The following is a 21,732-nucleotide window of genomic DNA, read 5'->3' as shown; positions in this document are numbered from 1 at the left end:
CTTTCCACACAAGCTCTTGGATGCTTATGTCCAGAAATTATATACCTTACTAAGACTTATAGTCCATTGCCCAGAGCTGGTCACATAACCTCTCCTCACTGCAAAGGTATAGGGGTGGAGTGGGAGGGAGAGCAGGTGGAAATTCAGTCAGCCATAAATGTTTCTGCCAGAGATGTGCCTGCTAATAACCAATGCAATGGAAAGATACCTTTATCTGAATGTAAAACCATTTAATGCTCTTTCACAATGTTCTTAAATGCCACTGGAGGATTACAGTGTATGATGAAATGTTATTGAACAATTTATAATAGAAAATATGAATTGCCTTAGGCTTGGCTGAATTTGCTCTGGCTTTTTGTCCTTTGCCAAATTAATACCTAAGAGTTGGCATATCTGTGCTATTCCACAACAGAGACCTAAGATAAATGGATGTTATTAGGAGATAGTTTTTGTCTTTATATTAATGGAGAAAGTTTACATTGGGTCTACTCTGTGTTTTCAATTACAGGAGAGAAATAGAAGGGTTGCAGGCTAGACTCAGTCCAGACTTATTTCCTAAAGGGCAAGAAGTTCTGATCTTGATCACCAGACTTCTTAAAGATAGAGTTAAGGGAGGACAGTTTGTCTTCCACTCCATTCTGGTGTAACTTTATGTGAATCTCAGGCTCTATTCTGAGCAGAGTATTAGAGAAAAACACCCAAAGTATCTTCTAGGCAGTAGAACCAGAATAAAATGGAAGATCCAAAAAAAAAAAAAAAAAAAAGTTTAGAACAGAAGAACATGCACAAACTGCTCTTGTGGTCTAACATTCACAGCTAGGGTGTTTATTTAACTAAATGTATAGGAATGAAGGAGATGGACACAATGAGAATTTTTGACTAAAAGACCTTTGGCTAAAGAAGATGAGACGAATACTTGCCCAACTCCTATCAGTGAGTTTAGAACCCTTGAGAAGACAAGGGTGTGGGGATTGAAGACCATGTACCTTATCCTGATATACAGTTTTGGTAGAGGTAAAAGAAATTGATCATCCAGCATAAGATGATACCTTCACCAGAAGCTCTTCAATCCTCTTATAGAACATGTTCTTATAGAACATGCTATAAGTTCCTACTGAGAGTTACAAAACAGAATAAAGAATGTCTTGTGGGATAAAGAATGATTATGGAGAAAATGAAACACCTTTCTTTAATTGTCACAGAAAACACTGTGATACTGAGGGCAATAGTAGCTAATAGGAAAGCAGCAGCAATTTTCAAGGTACAGCCATTCTTCTAAAACTAGATGGTGTCTGACATTGAGCTGGCATTGGTGGTCATGAGGTTGGTGGTACTGCAGTAAAGTAGGCAAGCTGAAGGTAGAATTGCTGCTGGAATTTGAGACATGAGACCTAAACTGAGCTGGAGCTGTAGGTCAGTGATAAACAGTTGACTTCTCCCGTCATCACCATGCCTGGCGCATACAGAAAAAACCCAGAGGTGTGGTTGAATGCAGAAGAATGAGATGTCACAGGAAGTGTTGAGATGACTGTTAATGGAAACATTGAAGAGACAGAAGGATGACCCCCTGGTCAAGATATTGTAGAAAACTTCCTGCTTTGACTGAGAAATTGTGGAGGACACCCAAAGTCCCTTCTAACATTTATTGAATTATGAAGAGTCTGCTTTTCATGGGTTTTAGTTATACCATGTTGTGTGTGTGTGTGTGTGTGTGTGTGTGTGTGTGTGTGTGCTTGTGTCCTGTTATTTAAAGCTTTGTAAATCCATTATTATTTCAAGAATCAAAGACACAAGACAAACCATATAAGACTCCTAATCTCAGGAAACAAACTGAGAGTTGCTGCTGGGGGGTGGGTGTCAGATAAGGTGGCTGGGTGGTGGACATTGGGGATGGTATGTGTTATGGTGAGTGCTATGAATTGTGTAAGCCTGATGATTCACAGACCTGTACCCATGAAGCAAATACTACATTAAGTGTTAACAAACAAACAAACAAACAAAGAATCAAAGAGATAACATATAGGGCAATGAAAGGAGAGAGGAACATGATGGGCACACTGTCTAATACGCTCAGTCGTAGCTTTCTCTCTATTTCTGTCCCTGTCATCCGACACAGACATTCTATCAAATAGCTTCTGCCAATCCACAACAGCAATGCTTCTTTTAATGACAGTCTAAACTTGGGTATCGATTTCGACCAAAGCTTAAGATTAGTTGGTAAGGCTGCATTTTGTGTTTTTCACTGCAAATAGCAACAGGCAGAGACAAAGCTTGTGAATCCCAGAGGCATCTCTTGACAGACAAACCTCTGAGCTCTCTCTCTCTGGAAGTCTGCCCTATTCCTATTCCAGAGATACCATGATTCTTGTCCCCATCCCATCCAGGTGGCCCATTTACTACCAGCACCAAATAAAAGGAGCTGGATGTCATGACTTCCCTCAGGGCTGGGGTCCTACTGCACAGCAGTTTTCACCCTGCTCAGTTCCAAAGCTTGGATCTGCTCTTCAGCGGCCATTGGAACAGCCGGCTTTTCCCTTCCAGGCCTCCCACAATGAGGCCCAGGTTCATTTGGATGCAACACAGCCTGCCTCCTGCCAACATGATTTTTCTTCCATTCTTGATCAATAAGTCACAGGCCTATTTGGCCTTTCCCCAGCCAAGAGAGAAGCACGGCTTGAAGTCAAATGGAAAGAAGACCAAAATAGACGCCTTCCTTTGCCCTTCATTCCTCTCCCACGTGTTCCCAGCGCCACTGCTGTGCCCAGGCTCTTCTCCATTCCCAGGTTAGAATATATATCAAAGGAAGAAAAGAAAGGAGGGAAGAAAAAAAGAAGAATGGGAAGAGGGAATGAAAAGACAGAAAAAAAGAGAGGAGGGACAGGAATGGGATAAGAGTATATTTGTTGACTAAATATAGAAAGGAGGATTTAAAAAAAGTTATCTTTCTATTCTGGAAATAGGCTCACACAGTCTTATTCTTCCCACTGGCTTGAACATGAGGCCAAAGCTCTTTTCTGATCCCTCCACCAGCCCCCCTGCTTCCCTCTAATCTAACCCTGTGTTCCCAGCCATGCTCTCACTATACTCCCTCAGGTTCACAGGCTCTCAAACTTGTAGACAATATTTGACACCTGCTTCCTTGACAAAATAATAGCCATAGTAGCTATTGATTGTTCCCCATGACCCAGGCTCCATTCCAAGTGGTCTGTAAGCATTCTAGCCTCTATCATTTCTTCCTTGTAAATTACTATGAGCTCAATTTTGTGGTGAAGAAACTGAGGTTAAATAACTTGTCTCAGGGTGTGCAATAGTAAGAAATCATGATTCAACCACAGGCCATCAGAGGCTGGAACTCCTGCTCCTGATTCTCTTCCCTCAACACTACTGCCCATGAAGGGAGAAAAAGAGGGACATGACAAATTGTTAGCTTGGACTCTGAAAGCTACCATTTCATCCAAAGAGAGAAGTAGGACTTCTTTGGTATCAATGGAGATTTCAGAGATGGAGTCACTCTTCTCCCCCAAGGAGGTGCTCTAGAGCAAAATGGAGAAGTTTGGTTAAATCATAGAACTTCAGAGCTGGAAAAAAATGCACCCAAACTTTATTTTATAATTGAAATCCCCAGGACCTTCAAACCCGAGTAAACTCATGCATTGCTTTGTTGAGTTTAATTAAGATGAAAGCTGCTAGGTCAAAGAACTTTAGAACTGGAAGACACCTACTAGCCTACCTAATCTAAGCCACTCCTTTCTACCCACATTTCTTTTACAGATGTGGGCACTAAGAAGCTTAAGTAAGTGGTCTATCTTTGAGTCACAGTATCTACTTTCCCACAAATTGTGGAGGCAGTGGTTGTGGCAAATTTCAGAGGGATATTAGAATCCTCTACACAATAGACAGCATCTAGACCAAGCACCAAGTGAAGGACAAAGTATATAGTGCCTGTATATTGAAGGCTCTCAATAAAGAGATAGATTATGGGTAGCTGAATACCTGTATGAATGAATGAATACAAATTAAAAAGTAGAATCAGAAGCAAAGTTTTTCTACATAGTTCTAAATATGTCATCTTAAAACCTTCCACAAAGACATACGATTTCTGCAAGAAAAATCCAAGCACCTTCCCTATTAAGAAAATGTTTTCAACGTCATAAAGTAAGTGGGACACTTTGACACTGGATGAAAGTATGAGTAGGGTCCAAACTTTCTATTAGGTATACAGCTTCATCAACCTTCACTGATATGACAAACTGAAACAGGAAATGGGCTTCAGTTATCTCCATGACCTTGAAACCAGGCTCCAGGTTCTGGTGCTATAGTAGACTGTCCTCCTGAACAGAACTTCCATCAGAGGTGTTCTCCATGGATTGCCCTGCTTTCTTCACATCTATCCCAAATCACCTGGGATGGTTAGCTATCATTTTAAGTATGTCTCCACAAATTCAATACTAGCTCACAGTATAATGTTGGGAATTTTACAGCTAGTTACACAGTTAGATAGGAATTTGGGCTCTAGCTTTGTCTAGGTCAGATGGTTCTTGTTTATGTCATGTCCCTATAATTTAGTAACTATTAGATCCTCCACATATTGAATTTTTCTGAACTCCATCAGAACCCATATATAAAATGGACTGAAGTAGTAATAGTCATTATTTTTAATTAATTTATTAATTTATTGTTTTAAAGGGGACTCCACACGTAATGTAGAAGCCAACTCAGGCCCTGAACTCATGACCATGAAATCACGACCTGAGCTGAGATCAAGAGTCAGCTGCTTAACTGACTGAGCCACCCAGGCACCCCAAGAGTCACTAACTTTTAACAGGTTCTGATGCAAAAAATTAACTGCGATCGTACTTTACAGAGATCTCATTTTCTTGGCTCTAAAAGTATTCATATACTCCAGACCTGGCCTTACCAATTCCACTCCTGACCACTAGTGGACAATGTTATAATGACCTCACTCCTGACCACTAGTGGACAATGTTATAATGACCTCACTCCTGACCACTAGTGGACAATGTTATAATGACCTCATCTCCCTTCCTACTTTTACGAAACAAACTTCTCTAGTTGATCATTAAGATATTTAATCTCCAGACACTAACTATTGAGTTGGAGTCTGAATTAAGGCTGTTCCCCAGCTTTAAAAGACAATTTCAGGCTAGAGTGAAGACAAATTGCTTGGGAAAAAGAGGTTTGATTCCATTTATGCATACACTCACTGTCCCCAGGGTTTAGTGAACAGTATCTCATTCAAAATTCAATTTGGGGAATTATGGAGCTTCTGAATGAGAAAAAGAGAGGCATAGATGAAATCACCACAAGTGGCATTTGTCTTACAGGTTAGACAAGTCACTGCAGATAGAGGGGTCCTACTCAGAGGTTTCTTCTGGTAGGAATCCTAGAAGGAGAGCAAAAGCTGAAAAATAAGGGAGGCATTCTATCTCTCTAAAAATTTTGACTGGCACTGGTGAGCTCCCCACCTGTCTCAGGTAGCTAGGGGAGGAAGGTGTGGCTAGAGGGAGAATCCAGAGGAGCCCTTTGCTCCTTTGTTTCCCCCTTTTTAACTAATGAGGCAAAAACCAAATGATGCAGTTTCTCTCAGAGATGCTACATTAGACCCCTGAGCAAAAGAGGTCCTGGGTCAGAGGTTTCTCCTTTGTTGAAGGAGAGGACATGACGACAGACTGACCTGTGATCTGGACTCTGACGATCACAGCCTTCTTACCACATACTGCATCCTTGGAATGTGTATTCTACTTGCCTTCCCAGTCCCAGAAGTTGCCCCCAAGGACATAGCCTTGAGATGTGATGTGGCATTGAGGCAATCTGGATGGTATACGTGCCTGAAACCAGTTAAGGCCTCTACATAACCATATAAGATTCTGGGGGACAAGTGTGGAGAGTATTTTGTGGCCTTGCTGCCACCAAGATGAGATTTGTAGGTAAGTTCCTTTACCTTTTAAACCTGCCACCTACCAGTCTGGTGTGGTGTGCCTCATTTTTTGGTCTCTCCCTGCCCTCCATGATGGGCCTGGCTTTAAATTATACCCTGAAAGCTCCCAACGAAGTTGCGAACCAACATCCTTCCTCTGTATTCATAAGAATTTAATATCTAACTTGAGTCCCTTATATCTGGAGCAGCTCCTAAAACTTAGTCCTGGCATTTGATTCTTCTCAGGGGGGTCAATTAAAAAAATTATTAATGTTATTTTTCTTTTCTTATCTTTCCTTTTTCCTAGTATGGGAAGGCAACTCACCTGTACTGTGCAATAATTGAAGAGCCAGCTTACTTTGGCAGAAGCTAGGAAGAATGGAAATGCTCAGAAAAAAGGGATTCAGACAGGAGACAAAAAGGAACATTCAAGCATTTACTCTACAGCTAGCTTTCCACACATCATCTCATTTAGAACTCATCATAACTCCCTGACATGAAAGTATTATATCCCTTTAAAATATGGGAGAACCAAGGCTCAAACAAGCTGAATAACGTGCTCCAGGTCACATGGCTACTCAAAGGTGAAGTCAGGTTAGGATTTCTAGCTTGGATAACAGTCCTAATTTAGGAATCCAACTCTATAGTTAGTGTCTCTGGATAAAATACCTTAATAGTCAGGTAGAACAAGACAGAAAGTGTTTGTCTAGAGAAGGAGGTCATTAATTAGATCACTGTTCACTTCTATCCCATACTCCTATCAAATCATTCTCCTTCCTAAGCAGAAGTGATGGTCAGTCAATTAGACCAAGAGAGAATTTCTTCTTTTTCACAAGTTCTTCAGCTTGTTCATAAATGACCATAGCTGGAAAGTTCTCCCTTCTTTATACAAACAGACACATACCCAAATCTATATACATATCTAAGAGTTTTAAAAGGGTAATCAAAATGAATTTCATGCACACCACCACCACCCCTTGAGGCCCCTTATAAATGTTTATCTTCTTCTTTCTTCCTTCTCTCCTCTTCTTTCCTTCAAAAAAAAAAAAAAAAATGTTTATTGGTGGTCTGTGATGTGATAAACACTTGACAAGGCCCTGGAGATGAAACACTCAATCAAAGCCAGATGCACCTGTTGAATAGAGCTTTGCAAATAGTGGGGAAGGTGGCAATCATGTGATCCCACAAATCAGGTTTCAACTGCAGAAGGTATGCTGAAAAAGAGGTAAAAAATACTTTGAGAGAGGGACTGGTCAAAGACGGCAAGGACACCTTTGTAAAGAAGGGTTGCTTAAGTTGCTCCAAGGATAAATAGGAATCAACTTTTCAAAATAGTTAAGGAACATGTTTCAGGTAAATGGGACAGCATGTGTAATGGCCCTGTGGTAAAGAAGATTATGGAAAATTGGAGGGAATAGACAGATGCCAGTGGGGATGAAGGACAAACATACAAGGGATGTTTGTTGCAAGATGAGGCTGAAGAAATAACTAGGACAATACAGGAGCATGTAAATTATTACAAGGAGTTTTTCCTGAAAGACTCAAAAGGGTTCTAAGTAGGAAAAAACATGATCAGTTTGTGTTTTCAAAACTTCACTTTGCCTTGGATGTAAAGAATCAGTTCTCCATGCAGAATGTGTATGTAGGACAGAGAACACAAATAAGTTCTCCTGCTCATCTTGTACTGTGAATTTCTGTTTTCATTTAATTTCTATAATCCCACTCATCAACATGCATCCTGTGATTACAATTCTGTCTTTCATCCTTTGAACCCAACAAACACCAAGCACTGCCCTGTTTTCTTTAGTCCTCTAAACACTGCTAACACACGGCAGTATGTTTTCTACTAATGTTTAGTGATTACAGAAGATAATTCAGTAGAGTACAAAAAAGGCAAAACCTTTACATTGAACATTAGACTTGGTCCCTTAAAATTCCCTGAATAATTTCTACCAGTATTTTCCCACTGGCTTCTATTAGACTTACTCTCTTAAAATTCCCTTGATAATTTCTACCAGGATATTTTCACTGGCTTGCATTTACCTCATTATTCTCTTGTCACAGTACAAATCTTTCTCCCCTCTTCTCTAGTCTCAGGATCCCCATCCAAACCCCTGTTTATCCCTCACCAGCAATCAGAGGCAGGTTCAGAATTCCTGCTTCCATTTATTCAAATCTCTTCTCAAAACAGTGAGGAACAGGACAAGAGATGGAAGGCTTGGCTTTTCATAACCAAACAACCCTAGAGAAAGGGTTTCCTAGGCAAAGAGGCAGAAAATCTCTTTCTAGCAGGAATTCTACTTAGTAGGTTTCAAATACAGTGCTCTTTGAAAATAGAGATCATTTTTCTTTCTTTTACATGTGCAAGAATCATGTGCTTCTATTTTACTCACCTGACTCTATGTGATTATACTGTCTCAACACCAAAACACAAGAAGTGTGAGGGATAGTTAATAAAAGATGACTGTAACAGATCAAAGCCAGAAGAAATCAAATGTTCATCAGCCAAAGTTAAAAGAAAGGAGATAGCAAGCCTGCCTCTATAAGCAAGTAGATAAAATAAATCTGTGCATGAATTCTGAGATTTTTTTTAAAAAAGCAAATTTGTTATAAGAAACATCAGTTTCCAAAAGACACTGAAGAAGTGACAGCATAAACAGCAATAAAGGCAGAAAGGAAGATAAAAAAGAAAGAATGAGAACAAATGAAGTCTGCCAAGATGAACAGAACAATTTGCCAACATGTGTGTCATTCCTCCCATAAATTAACTTCATTGATGGGCTTAATTGTTTGAACAAATGGGTTGGAGCTATTTTCAGAGCAATTATTTATTCTAATCACCAATTCCCTTACAGTGAAGGGAACTGCAGAGAAACCATGGTTTTCTTGGCTTCATTATTTCAGTTAAATATTTACACATTCGAACTGACACTAAAAGTAGATGTTGCTTCTTGGACCTCTGAAAGGTAAATGTTCAGGACATAGAGAGTTTAAGGTAACTGCAGGTGGGTCCCTCAGAGAACAAACTGTCTCTCTATACACTCCCTACCAGCAAAGAGCAAGTAGCTCCCTACTCTTCAGACTCTTCCTGTCCCATCAACAAGCCCAGAGCCATCATACCTGGTCCCCAGACCCTGATCCGTTTATGCTTTCATTTTATTGGAGTTTTAATTCAGTCCTTTTCTAAAATGTGTACCTTACTTCTTCAGGGAATACACCATATTGTAGTGAAATGAGAAAGATAAAGGAAATATATATATTTATATATAAACCCATTAAGTCCACACAAGTGTGAATCAATTCAATTTCTAGAAAACTAAAAACTAGACTCTAGTATCAGATGGTTTAGGTTCAACTACCGAGCTAAGTGACCTTGGCAAAGTTGCTTATCCTCTCTAAACCTCAATTCCTTGTAAAATACGGAAATAGTTGTTGTGATAATAAGAGGAAACAGTTTAACACTTAGAATCATGGATATCATATAATGACCCTCAAAAGACTTTAAGTTGTTACATTGTTTCTTCTTATTGTAAGTTAGCTGATGAAGTGATGTGATTTAAAATGCAGTAATTTCCCCAGATCTGTTTGTCTTCATGCAAATATCCCCCAGAGGAGACCAAGACAAGGATTTGAATGTAGGAGGTTTATGTGAAAGGTTGAGAGATGAATTTCAGGGAAACAAGACAGTGATATGAGGGAAGCAGTCAATGTAATTAAGTCAGCCATCACACAGGGTGACTGAAGCTTAATCCTGCAGGGAATTCCCAGAAAATGCTTGCATATCACTTGAAGGTGGAGATAGTTGCTGTATTTATACAATCACATGCTTCAGTAACTGGTGGAGGGTGCCAATTCCCCAGCATTTCTAGCCTACTGTCAATTAACAGCACAGCCTCCTGGAAAAAGCCCCCAGGCAAAGAGATACATATACAGAAAGTTGGAAGGTGTCCAGAGCACCAAATGGACATCTGAAATTAACAATAACTAATGGACTCAACACAACAGCCTCCAGGACACAGTTCTAAACTATGGCAAGTAACTTCCTTGTAGTTCTAATATTTAAGTGGCCTTTGAAATGATCACATAAAGTATATTCCAAACTATCACTTTAGAGATTTATTGACCCAAAAGAGAAATATATATGTATATATTTCAAAAGCAGTGAGGGATGAAGTATTGAATAAATTTAATAAATTGAATAAAATTGAATATAGAGTGAAATAAAAATACTTTGGGGTATAGAATCTATGTGCTTGAGTCTTGCCTATTTTACCTACAAGTCTATTTAACCAAGTTATGTGATCTCTTTAAGCCTCTCTTTCCACTTCATCTAATTGGAAATAATATTTACCATTCACAGATCTTATATTAAAGTCATTTAAAGATATCAAAATGCCTTACAGTTGTAATGTATTCTTAGAATCATCATGTCCAGATAACTGAATTTGAAGACTTTAATTACAAACTTAACTTCTGGGGGACACTTTGATAGAAATGTTTGCAAAATGCAATTTCTCAACGAACTGCATTTGATACAAATGATTGAATTATTTCTCAGACCTGTAACACCACATCAGCAATGGTCTCCAGCCTAATATGATGTTTCACACTCTTTGCTTTTATTCATTCCTCTTCATCATAGTATGCCTGTCCCTTTTTATTGCTATTAGTTTCTATGGCAACTAAATAAGCTCATTAAAGCAATAATTCAAGTTAACACCTAATACTAACCAAGTAAGCTCCAGCTAGCTTGAGGATATGCACCAATGTAAATAAACTTTGTGATAGCTATTTTCCTTGCTGCTTAGAATAATTTTTCACTTAATTTCAGCTTCTTTGCTGTAATTAGATAGTGGAGGATTCCAGCAATCTGATCACTTCCTTAAAAAGTGGTGCTGGGTATACATTGACTGTAGCATTAAAGAAGATAGAGCACCTTGACAGTCCTTGATAAAGACCTCATTCATTCATTCAACATTTTATTCACGTATTCATTCACATTCATTCATTTATTCATCCAACACATATTTCTGCTCCACAGTATATACTGCAAATATAGTAAGAAATCAGATATTTACCTCACTGTAAGGGAAAATTTAGTTTAGAAATGCAAATAAAACTTGTACACCTGATTAGAATTTTATTATATTCTATATTAATCATCATGTCTTATTAAAATTTATAAGCTTCATAAGATAGTTGCAGATAAGTGCTTTGAAGTTTAGAGTTCAAGTGCAGAAAAAATATTTCAGTTTGGGATATCAAGAGTAATTTAATAAAGAAATGGAGACAGTAACAGAGTCTTCAAGAACGGGTAGAATATGGGAGCACCTTGGTGGCTTAAATGGTTGAGCCTCTGCCTTCAGATCAGGTAGTGATCCCGGGTTCCTGGGATCCACCCCCACATTGGGCTTTTAACTCAGTGGGAGTCTTTTTCTTCCTCTCCCTCTGCCTCTCTCACCTGCTCATTCTCTCTTTGCCTGTCTCTTTCTCAAATGAATGAATAAAATCCCCCCCCCCCAAAAAAGAATGTGTAGAATATGGATTTGGAAAGGGAAAGGCTCTTACAGGGTTAGAATAAAAGCATGAACAAGGCACAGAGGCAGCTCCCTAGGAGATATAGAATGTGGAATGGTGAATAATCAGTTTGACTTGAGATAGACAAGTAAAGAAAGCCATGGAAATAATTTTCTTAAGGTGAGTGTGGACTGAAAGTAGAAGGCATCAAAAATCTGACTAATGAATGTGGAAAACATGAACCACTGAATGATTACTAGGTGTACGTAGGGTTCGTGGCTGTACTTGGGGGATTATGTATTAGGTAGAGCAAGGAGAGACAGGAGTAGAAGAGACCAGTAAGTGTTAGGGGGAGAGGAAGAAAACCATGAGAGAAGAATTACAGCCCACTAGGAAGAAGAAACATAAATGAGGTCTCCTAAGGAAAAGACGGGGAAGGAATGAAGAAGTGTCTTGGGACTTTGACACAGCCAGAGGGACACTATGCATCACTCAGTTCCACAAATCATTTTCTTCTCTTGGAAATGAGGTTATCTATTATGAACTCATTCTGCTTTTCCCTTGTCTGTCACCAAAACATTTATCTCAAAATAATTGCTCCTTAGTCATCTCTCACCCTAAAGAACAAGTGCATGAATCATAATTTCTATTTTACAGCAAAAAAATGAGGAGGCATCAGAAGTTCTGAAATTCACTTATCATTAAAAGTTCAGGTAGGAGCTAAGATGAAGTCTTGAAATATTAATGAAGAAAAGCAAGTCTAAGGAGAATAAAAAAAACATAAGCTTATTCAAGTTATAAAGGTATATGGTAAGTAGTAGGCACGAAATAAATGTGTAATACATGAACTAATAAATAAATGAGGGAATTAATAAATTAAAGGAACAGAGTCCTAAATGTGATAGCAGTGTTGCCTCAGTCTTTTATACTTTTCAAAAAAAGTTTATATGCAGGACAAGTTTCAACCTATTCAAGTCAGGTCTAACTTTATTCAACCAAATGATAATTATCCATGTGTTACGAAGAGATATTTATCCAATATAGATTTGGGCAGCAACTATGTGCCAATCAATGTATTTAGTTGTTCATGGATACAAAGACAAAGACATATAAAAAGACCTGATCTTGAGAAGTGTACTATCTGGAGATATAAGTCCTTAAATAATATAAATTAGGATAGAAGCTAAACGTAGACAGTTTTCATGGCTCAGTGAGATCTCTGTGAAGTGTAGGAGTGTATTTTACTTACACTCACTCTTTACTTTGTCGGGATAAAAGTATTTTGTACAGGGTAGGGGGAATGGAGCTTTGTAATAAGAAGACAGCAGCAATAATGTTTTACTATTCCATAGGAATCAAGGCTGTTTTAAGTCTTCTAAGTTAAAAACTTCGGAGACTCAGGTATGAAATGATATCATTATTATTAACATTATCATTATCATTATTCAATGGACATTCATGCCATCATTGCATCAACATTCCAAATAGGTTACTAGCAAAGTTTTTCAGATCAAAGTTTTTCAAAATTGATGAAATCAGTACTCATTGACCAAAATTTCAGAAAGTTCTTTCTAATTATAGAAATTGAATAACTATAAACAGGAAATTCTGTCACTAGAATTTAAATCTGCCCCAAAACTTTCAGACAAATTATTTTCTCTGAGAAATGATAGATAACCAGCTTTTGAAAATATGCCCAGCAACAAAGAAGATAAAAAATATATTCAGCCATTTAAAACCCAATTATTCAAAATGGTATATAATATCATGGCTTTCTCCCAGATGAGGCCACTTGAATTCTGATCATATTCAAAGAAAGGAAATTTGCAACCCTGACTTGCATTCCTGCTGAAGCTGTTATGAAAAACTTCTTAGAATTTATGTACAAAGTTTATCACCAAAAAATGTAATGCTTTTTAAATAAGATTACTTATCAACAGAGAATGAAATTCACCTCTTACCAGGGATAAAGACAGCACAGCTTGAGTACAGGACAGTTGCAAAAGGCAGGAGGAGGTGAATTTAATTTTTTCATGGATGCTTCACTTTGCATTCAAGTCTCATAGTCTAGATTCTCACAAGGTATGCTAGTAAACTGGATTGCGTATTGGTTGGATTTATAATTCATGGCATTAAATTATAACAGTGAAAGGAAAAATAAACAGAAGAGTAACTTATCACTTTCTTATTGCCAAACAACATCTATCACAAACACATTGAATTTTGGATCAGCACTCTGTTATTATCCTAAAAATAATGAATCTTTGAAGTTTGGAAGCAGAATGAACCTTGGAAATCATCCTCTCCATCATTTCTCTTTCCCATCCTGTCAACTCACTTCACAGATGGAAAAAAATGACAAGAAAACTGAAGTTACTGGTCCAAGAACCAAGGAAAAGAAAATGCAGTGGACTGAGCTTATCCCATGTGCAAAACATACTATCTCTGGGTGCTATGTGTCCTAAACCAGCCTTATCTGGCTGGCTTGTTAAGTTTAGGAACTGTTCCAATGTTTGCTCTTCTTTTATCCTCACTATATAGCACAGCACCTAACACTTAATAACTGTTCAATAAATATGCATGGCAAGTAAATACAAAAATAAGGCATGAAAGAATAACTGTCTCATTAAAAGTAAAGCCACAGAGCAAGCTAGTAGCAGAGTGTGGCTTAGAACACAGTTTTCTTAACACTCAGACCTCTGTGCTTTTCATTGTGCCACAAAGGCATCTCTAAGCACTGGTTACCAAACTTCAGAGTTTCCCGTGGGAAAACAACCTCGATACACAGAAGGAGAGGAGAGACCTAAGAAAGAAGTAAACCACTCCAGATTGGTAGATGGTAGGTTTAATAAACAAAGGAACTCAAGATGAATAGATCTCCACATTCACCTGCCAGGCTCTTAAAAGTTTATATAGAGGACTTGATAGGGTTCAATCAGTCATGTTACACTGTCCAGGTGGCCTCAACACACACTGTTCTCTCAAAGCCACATCATTAAAAGTGGCTCATAGTATAAGAATCATGAGCAGAATGCATGTTCCAAGGACAAGGTAGGGGTAAAGGAGCTTCTAATTGCCCAGGTCCAGCTAGTGGGTCGATAGTGGTTACATCCTCTTAATGACTTGCTCTAACACCAAGTTTTATATTTGAGTGTTTGCAAAAGAAAAATTAAAAAAAAAAAATTGAGTATTTGCTACCAAGGATGAGCCTTTGGCAGTAGTGAGTCCTGTCTGCTAAATTTAGACCTGGGCAAACATGCACCAAAAAAGGTGCCTAATTTCTACTAAAAAACTTATTTTCTAGATTTGGTAATGTCTGCTAATTATTTGTTGTTCAATATATCTTTTGAAGCTCTACTCACAGATAGTTTGACAAAAGTCCAGAATCATGAACAATTCAATCCAAGAACCAGGCCCATAGTAAATTAGAAATTAAGAGAGAGTCTCAAAAAGAAGAGCAGTAATGTTAAATAACATCTCATTCATCTTTCATATTCTATAAAATGGCTTATATTACATTTTTCTAAAAAAATAGGAAAACAGAATCATGAAAATAATACATAAGGATTTATTAACTATTCAGGATAGTAACAATAATATAAAGCCACAATCACATAACAAAATCTACAAAGCACATTTACATAAATAAGACTATTTTGATGATTAAATAGTACACATAGCCTACTTAAAACAATGCCTGGCCCATGGGGAGAATTAAAAGCTTGTTATCCTCATTATTATTATTTATCATACTACTAATTGCATTTGAAATTTAAAGTTAGAAAACCATAGGTAAAAGAATCAGATGGCCTGGATTTGAAATTCAGTTCCTCCACCTGCCAGCTGTGTGATCTTGAGAAACCAACAGAACAATTCTGAGTCACAGTCTGCTCATCTACAAAATGAAGATAATAACACTTTCTCATGGCTGCCACAAAGATTAAAAAAGACAGTATATGAAACAACTGAGCTTGTGCCTGACAATAATGGGCACAAATTTTACGTGTTGCTCTTTTAATAGTTTTACTGTTCTTACTATTTAGTCACAACATTCATGGGAGGTAGTTTTTACTGTAACCACCCTATTGAAGAGGAAGCTGGAGTTTACACAGAGAAAAATAACTAAACAAGTTCCACTTAATGTACAGAAGTCAGGGTCTTTTTGCACTTAGGCAGAACTGCGTGGTAGAAAATAGTCCTTTTCTGCCACAACTTGTTGGCAGATCTCATGGGTCTAGGTGCAAACTGTCCCAATTAACACTGTTGACGTTTTTGTAAGAGGTTTCTAGAGGCGTAGTGCCTTAAACGAACACTTTTCAGAATTGTCTTTTATGGAACAAAACTCTTGTGATATTTAGAAAAACATTAAAAAGGAAGGGGGGGGTGGTGTCCAAATTTGAATCTGGGTATTGCTCTATCCCTTATCCACCTGTTGTGAAGTCACAGTGTACATTAGCATATCAAAGGAGTCCTGCACAAGATACTTAATAAACTGTATTTAATCCCAAACCCCTGGACTATTTGACCACAGAACACCTATTAATAGCCCACAGAACCCACTTTGGGAGACATCTTCTGTGATGCTGGGAGTTACAGATACATCAGCAAATCGCTGAGGCAGATAATAAAGAGTAAGATACATTTTTATGTACTCTCGAATTTCACAATGCATATGAATACCTGACCTATCTATACATGATTATCTCTGAGATTACTAAACCCTCCATTAAAAGTTTTGAGACGCAAAAATGAGAATGAGGGGTGCCTTGCTGGCTCAGTCTTTGTTTTGTTTGTTTGTTTGTTTTGTTTTTGTTGTTTTTATTTTTCATTATGTTCAGTTAGCCAGCATATTGTACCCCATTAGTTTTTGATGTAGTGTTCAGTGATTAATTAGTTGTGTATAACGTCCAGTGTTCACCACAACACGTGCCTTCCTTAATCCCCAACACCCCGTTATCCTACTCCCCTACCCCCTCCCTTCTGTAATCTGACTCTTTGCAACATGTGACTCTTGTCTCAGGGTTGTGAGTTCAAGCCCCACACTGGGTATAGAGATTACTTAAAAATATATATTTTAAGGGGCACCTGGGTGGTTTAGTGGGTTAGGTCGGCTCAGGTCATGATCTCAGGGTCCTGGGATCGAGTCCCGCATCGGGCTCTCTGCTCAGCAGGGAGCCTGCTTCCCTTCCTCTCTCTCTCTGCCTGCCTCTGTGCCTACTTGTGATCTCTCTCTGTCAAATAAATAAATAAAATCTTTAAATATATATATATATTATATATATATATATATATATATATTTTTTTTTTTTTAAACGAGAATGAGAGTTAAATTGAAATACTGGACTTAATGTCAGAGAGTCTAGGTTCTAGTCCCATTTGTTTTTAACTGCCCTTTTGTAGCTGGCTTGACTGGGCAAAATCCTATCCCTGACAATTACTAGCTATGTAACTTTAGTCATGCCTATGATTGTTATGAACCTTTATTTACTCATCTGCAAAATAGGGATAATAATAAATATCTTTCATGGTTGCTGACAAGTTGAATGTGAAGTGGAGCTAATCCCATCTACTGGAATGGGTATTGCAGGGATGATGGTAATGCACGGAAAGGAACCGTAAGAGCTGGCGCATGACAGGTATTCCATAAATTTTAGCCAAAAATAGGACCACTTTAACATTCCTCATTGCCACTTTTCTTTTCACTAAACTGGGGTTGATACAAGACCTACCCATCACTCAGGGTCACCCCATTATTTCATTCATTCATTCATTGTTCCTTTTTCATCTATTAAATGTTTGCCAACTATCTGTACCTGGCAGAGATGAGTAAGGTGTATGCCTGGCATTTAAAGAGCCCATAATCCAACAGCAAAGACAAATGTGTATATAATACTCACAACAAAAGTTACTTAGGGCCACAGGAGAATTGTGTATTGTACTATGGGAGCACAATAAAAGGGGGAAAATTATTCTTCCCAGAGAGTAAGGGAAGTTGAGAATGTTTCTAAGAAAAAATATTGGAATTGGACTTTATACATTGAGAAAAGTTCATGAACCAAAAAGTAGTGTCAGTAAAAATTACTGCCATTTATTGAGCACTTAAAATATGCCAGGCATGCAGGAAATTATAAATCCAATTGGCAACCAGGGCCTACAGTGATAGCCCCAGATCAACCGTATGAAGAAATATATTCCGGGAAGTAACTGTTTTATCTAAGTGTCCCCTCTGAAATTGCTGATAACACTATGCCATTTGCTTCCACAACTTATTATTTGCATTTCTGGTTTGTTTTAATTCGGTCTCATTCCATACTTTAACCAAGATTTAAAAAGGAAACCATATAGCGTCTGAAGAGGAGGATAATCATCTATGAAAAGAGAATAATTTACTTCCTTATCCATCCCTAATGCCTTGCCTTCATTGACACATCTTTTGAAATTAAAGCCTTAACATTTACATATATGCAACTTCAGTCCCTTATTCTAAATTTCAATTTTTTTTCATTTTCAATTAGAGAAAAACTACATTGCCCCCTCTAACCTATCTTGAATCCATGGTTCATATGTTGTTTTTTGTTGTTGTCTTTAGTTTTTAAGAAAGGAGAATGCCTTCTTTGTGCCAGGCACATGTAACACTAATTTTAGCTCCTGCCGTCCACTTCATTAAGATTGAAGCTAGATTGGTTTCCTTGGGGTATTTCTTGGAGGGAACTGAAATTTCCAGGGAGTTAGCATTCCCAAGTTCCTTTTTGATTCTGATTTCTTGGGTCTGTTGTATGTTGGTTCCCTGAACTGAGCCTTACTTCTGCACTCACCTAACCTCTACTTACTTCTTCTCCTTTTCCAGGAAGATCTGAAAGTCATCCTGAAGAGCTCACATAGCAAATACCAAATAACTCAGCCAGCTAGCAAAGCACTCACCTGAACAAAGGACCTTTTAAATAATAAAGCTTATTGCCTTTAAAAGGCAACTGTGTTTATAACCAATACCTTCCCTTTTCTATTAACCTCTTCTTTTTATAGTCTGAGTGGATGAAGATGACTTTTTTCCACCTTCTTTATGCATTCTTTTCACAAGACTTTATTGAGGAGCTACTACTATATGCCTAGTATATTTCTTGGCACTGGTGATACTCCAGGAATAAAGCAAATGACCTACTCTGGAGCCTTAGTTTTTTGTTTGTTATTGTTTTGTTTTGTTTTGTTTTGTTTTTTATTTGTAGAGAAGTGATGGTAGAAATAGCTAGTTTAAATGTTTTCATAAGGGTGAAATGAGGTATGTGCAAAACACACACAATAAAGTGCCTGACACATTTTACTACTACTACTACTACTAACATTACCACCAAACCCAGCAATAATTAAGACTTGGGGAGAAATATGGGGGAAAAAAACATTCCTTACAGTCTATCAGAGTGACAAGGTAGTTGTGACTAAGAGACAAATAGTAAACAAAGAACTAATACAAATTACTATACGGTATGTAACTACTAGGAAAATAAGCATAGAGAAGTTGATAGGGGATGAGAGATTTAAATTAGGACATATCGTACACTGAAACATTTAAGATAGGCCCATAAGGTACTTCGTGGTGCACACAAATATAATTGTAAAAGTCAACAGACAAGAATGCTCATAGGGACCAGCAAAGAGGTTGGTAGGTTGTATAGTTGGATGAGAGACTCCTGTTGGTGTTCCCCAGCCAGGAATTTTCTTTACAGCGTACAGAATGGAATTGAGGAAAGGAGTGAGAAGGACCTGCTGTTTCACCAGATAACTGAGGTGTCTGTAAAAATGTACCAACATGCCTGTGAAGGGTCCTCGCATACAAATAAGACAGACCAGCAGAAGGCTTTTTCCTTAGTGTGATGTTTTGACTGGCTCTCTAACACTGACCGCTGCATCTTGCATCACGGGCGTCTCCTCTGGATGTCCTCCCCCCATTCTTCCCTTCCACAAGTTCCCTTGGGAACCTGCTCGGAAGCCTGTTCCGTCTATAGGTCAGGGAAGCTGAACCAAATTCAGTTACTTGAATGACTTATCAATAAATAACTTTTGCTTTCCTTTCACTGTGACCTACTCCCCTCGCCCAAGGAAATAAACTTCTCTCTTAGTTCTGACCAAAGTCTCAATCTTGGACAACACTTTGATAAATTTTTCCCTATCTTTCTCTCTAAGTCTGAACATCACCCTTTAATATTGTTGCTATTGTTGTAATTAGTAGCACTATGAGGAGTAATATTTGTGTTAAATACTTGTTATGTGCTTAATTCAAATAATCTTCATTTAATCCTCACAAATTATAAGTAGCCATTTTTATTCCCAATTATTTTTTAGATTACAAAAACTAAAGAGAAGATAAATATCCTGCCCAAATTTGAAGAGTTAATCCAGGGAAGGCTGAGATTTATATCTAGGTCTGTATAATCTAAAGCCAATGATTTGAACAGAATACTGTCTTCACAAATATTGACCTATTCAATTCTTCCATATTATCACCTCCAGTTCTTCCAACATACAGGGTCATGCTACATGCTCTCAGACCTGCCTCCTGCCAACTTCCTTCCTGCTTTCATCACCACATCCTCTTCCTTGTTGGGGATCCTTACCATAGTGCCCTGTTCAGCTTTAGTCCTTGAATGTGTCCCCCCCCCCGACATCTACCAAGGGCCACAAACCACAAGTTCTTATTATTCTGGAGAGCATGTATTCTACCTTCTGGACTCTTCCTAACTGTGCAGCTACAGCACCTTCACAACAGCTGTCAATTTCCCAATCTGGTTCCTGCCTGTCCTTCCTATTCTACTATCTGCTAAATTTAGTCATCAGTCATCACGTGGAATAGATAGCGCTGATGGCCAAATTCAAGGAGGGGGACATGTCATTTTTCTCCACACAAGGCCAGAGAGAAGCAATACTAAGTAACCAGAAGGTATTCTTCAAAAAATAACATTTAAAAACTTGTTATAATTTTGATTGTTTAAATAAACTTGTTCATGAATTGCCTTCATCAGTCATGTGAAGTCCCCCTAAAATTCCAGATGTCTAAACTACCTTAGGACATGCCTGTTTCTCAGAGTTATCCATACGGGCTATCCCTAAAAGGGTTTCCCTATTGATAATTCATCAGTTAACTAAATTTACATTTCAATTTACAGCTACATCTCAAAACTGATTTATAGTTCCTAGAATATTTGTTTCTGCACACAAGCCATTGTTGTTAACATTGTTTTTCCAATATCTCAGAAAGTTTCAAATGTCAGCTCAAAAAGAAAAAAAAGGACCCTATAATTGTAATTGCTTTAATCCCATTCCTGGCTTTCTGATATCATTTCTACCAACTTCTATAGTGAAAAATCTGTAACACTAGAAATATGTGCATTTACTGGTTTTAAACTATATGACCTGTAGAACAAATCAACCTATTTCTTGCAAAAAATATCTTGAGAAGTATACAGAGGATGCAAAAGGTGTTAAGGAATAACATTTAAAAACACTTTTTATATACTAGACACATTACTGGGCACTTTTTATATTGGAAATCAATACACCTGAGTTCTGTTTGGAGCTATCATTACCTGTGTGTGATGGATGACACATGGCTATAATTCCTCTCATTCTATATACTTTCCATTCAGCATTGTGATGTTGCCACTCCTCCCACAGAGAGAGAGCACCAATTTTTTCACCCCTTGAATCAGTACTGATCTTGTAATTTGCTTTGAACAATACATGTAGCAGCAGTGATATACTGTGAGTTTCAAGCTGAGGCTTAAAGAGGTCTTAATATTTCTGCTCTTATTCTCTTGGAATCTTGATGTCATTATGCTATAAGGAGGCCTGGGTTAAAAGATGTGATGAGGAAAGAAAGGTCCAGATTCTGGCAATTCTGGCTAATTCACCAGCATATTGAAGTTGCATGATTGATGTCAAGATAAACCAGAAGAACTGCCTAATTATCAAACAGAATCATGAGAAATAATAAATTATTGTTGTTTGAATCTAATAAGTTTTAGGTTGCTGGTTATGCCACCTAAAAAAAAAATTGGTATCAGAAATGGGGTGTCCCCTGGGGTGTCTGGGTGGCTCAGTGGGTTAAAGCCTCTGCCTTCTGCTCAGGTCATGATCCCAGGGTCCTGGGATCAAGCCTGCATCAGGCTCTGCTCGGCGGGGAGCCTGCTTCCTCCCCCCCCCCCCGCCTGCCTCTTTGCCTACATGTGATCTCTGTCTGTCAAATAAATAAAGGAAACCTTAAAAAAGAGAAAGAAAGAAAGAAG

The 21,732-nt window shown here is 38.0% G+C and overlaps 1 long non-coding RNA gene across 1 annotated transcript in view; it reads right to left on the bottom strand.

The window, feature by feature from the left end:
• Positions 1-21,732, bottom strand: part of LOC132010711 (uncharacterized) — a 514,837-nt gene that overhangs the window by 276,719 nt on the left and 216,386 nt on the right. The window lies entirely within an intron of this gene.

Source organism: Mustela nigripes, chromosome 1, assembly GCF_022355385.1.
Source record: "Mustela nigripes isolate SB6536 chromosome 1, MUSNIG.SB6536, whole genome shotgun sequence".
NCBI lineage: Eukaryota > Metazoa > Chordata > Mammalia > Carnivora > Mustelidae > Mustela > Mustela nigripes.
This window is presented reverse-complemented; position numbering and strand designations above follow the sequence as displayed.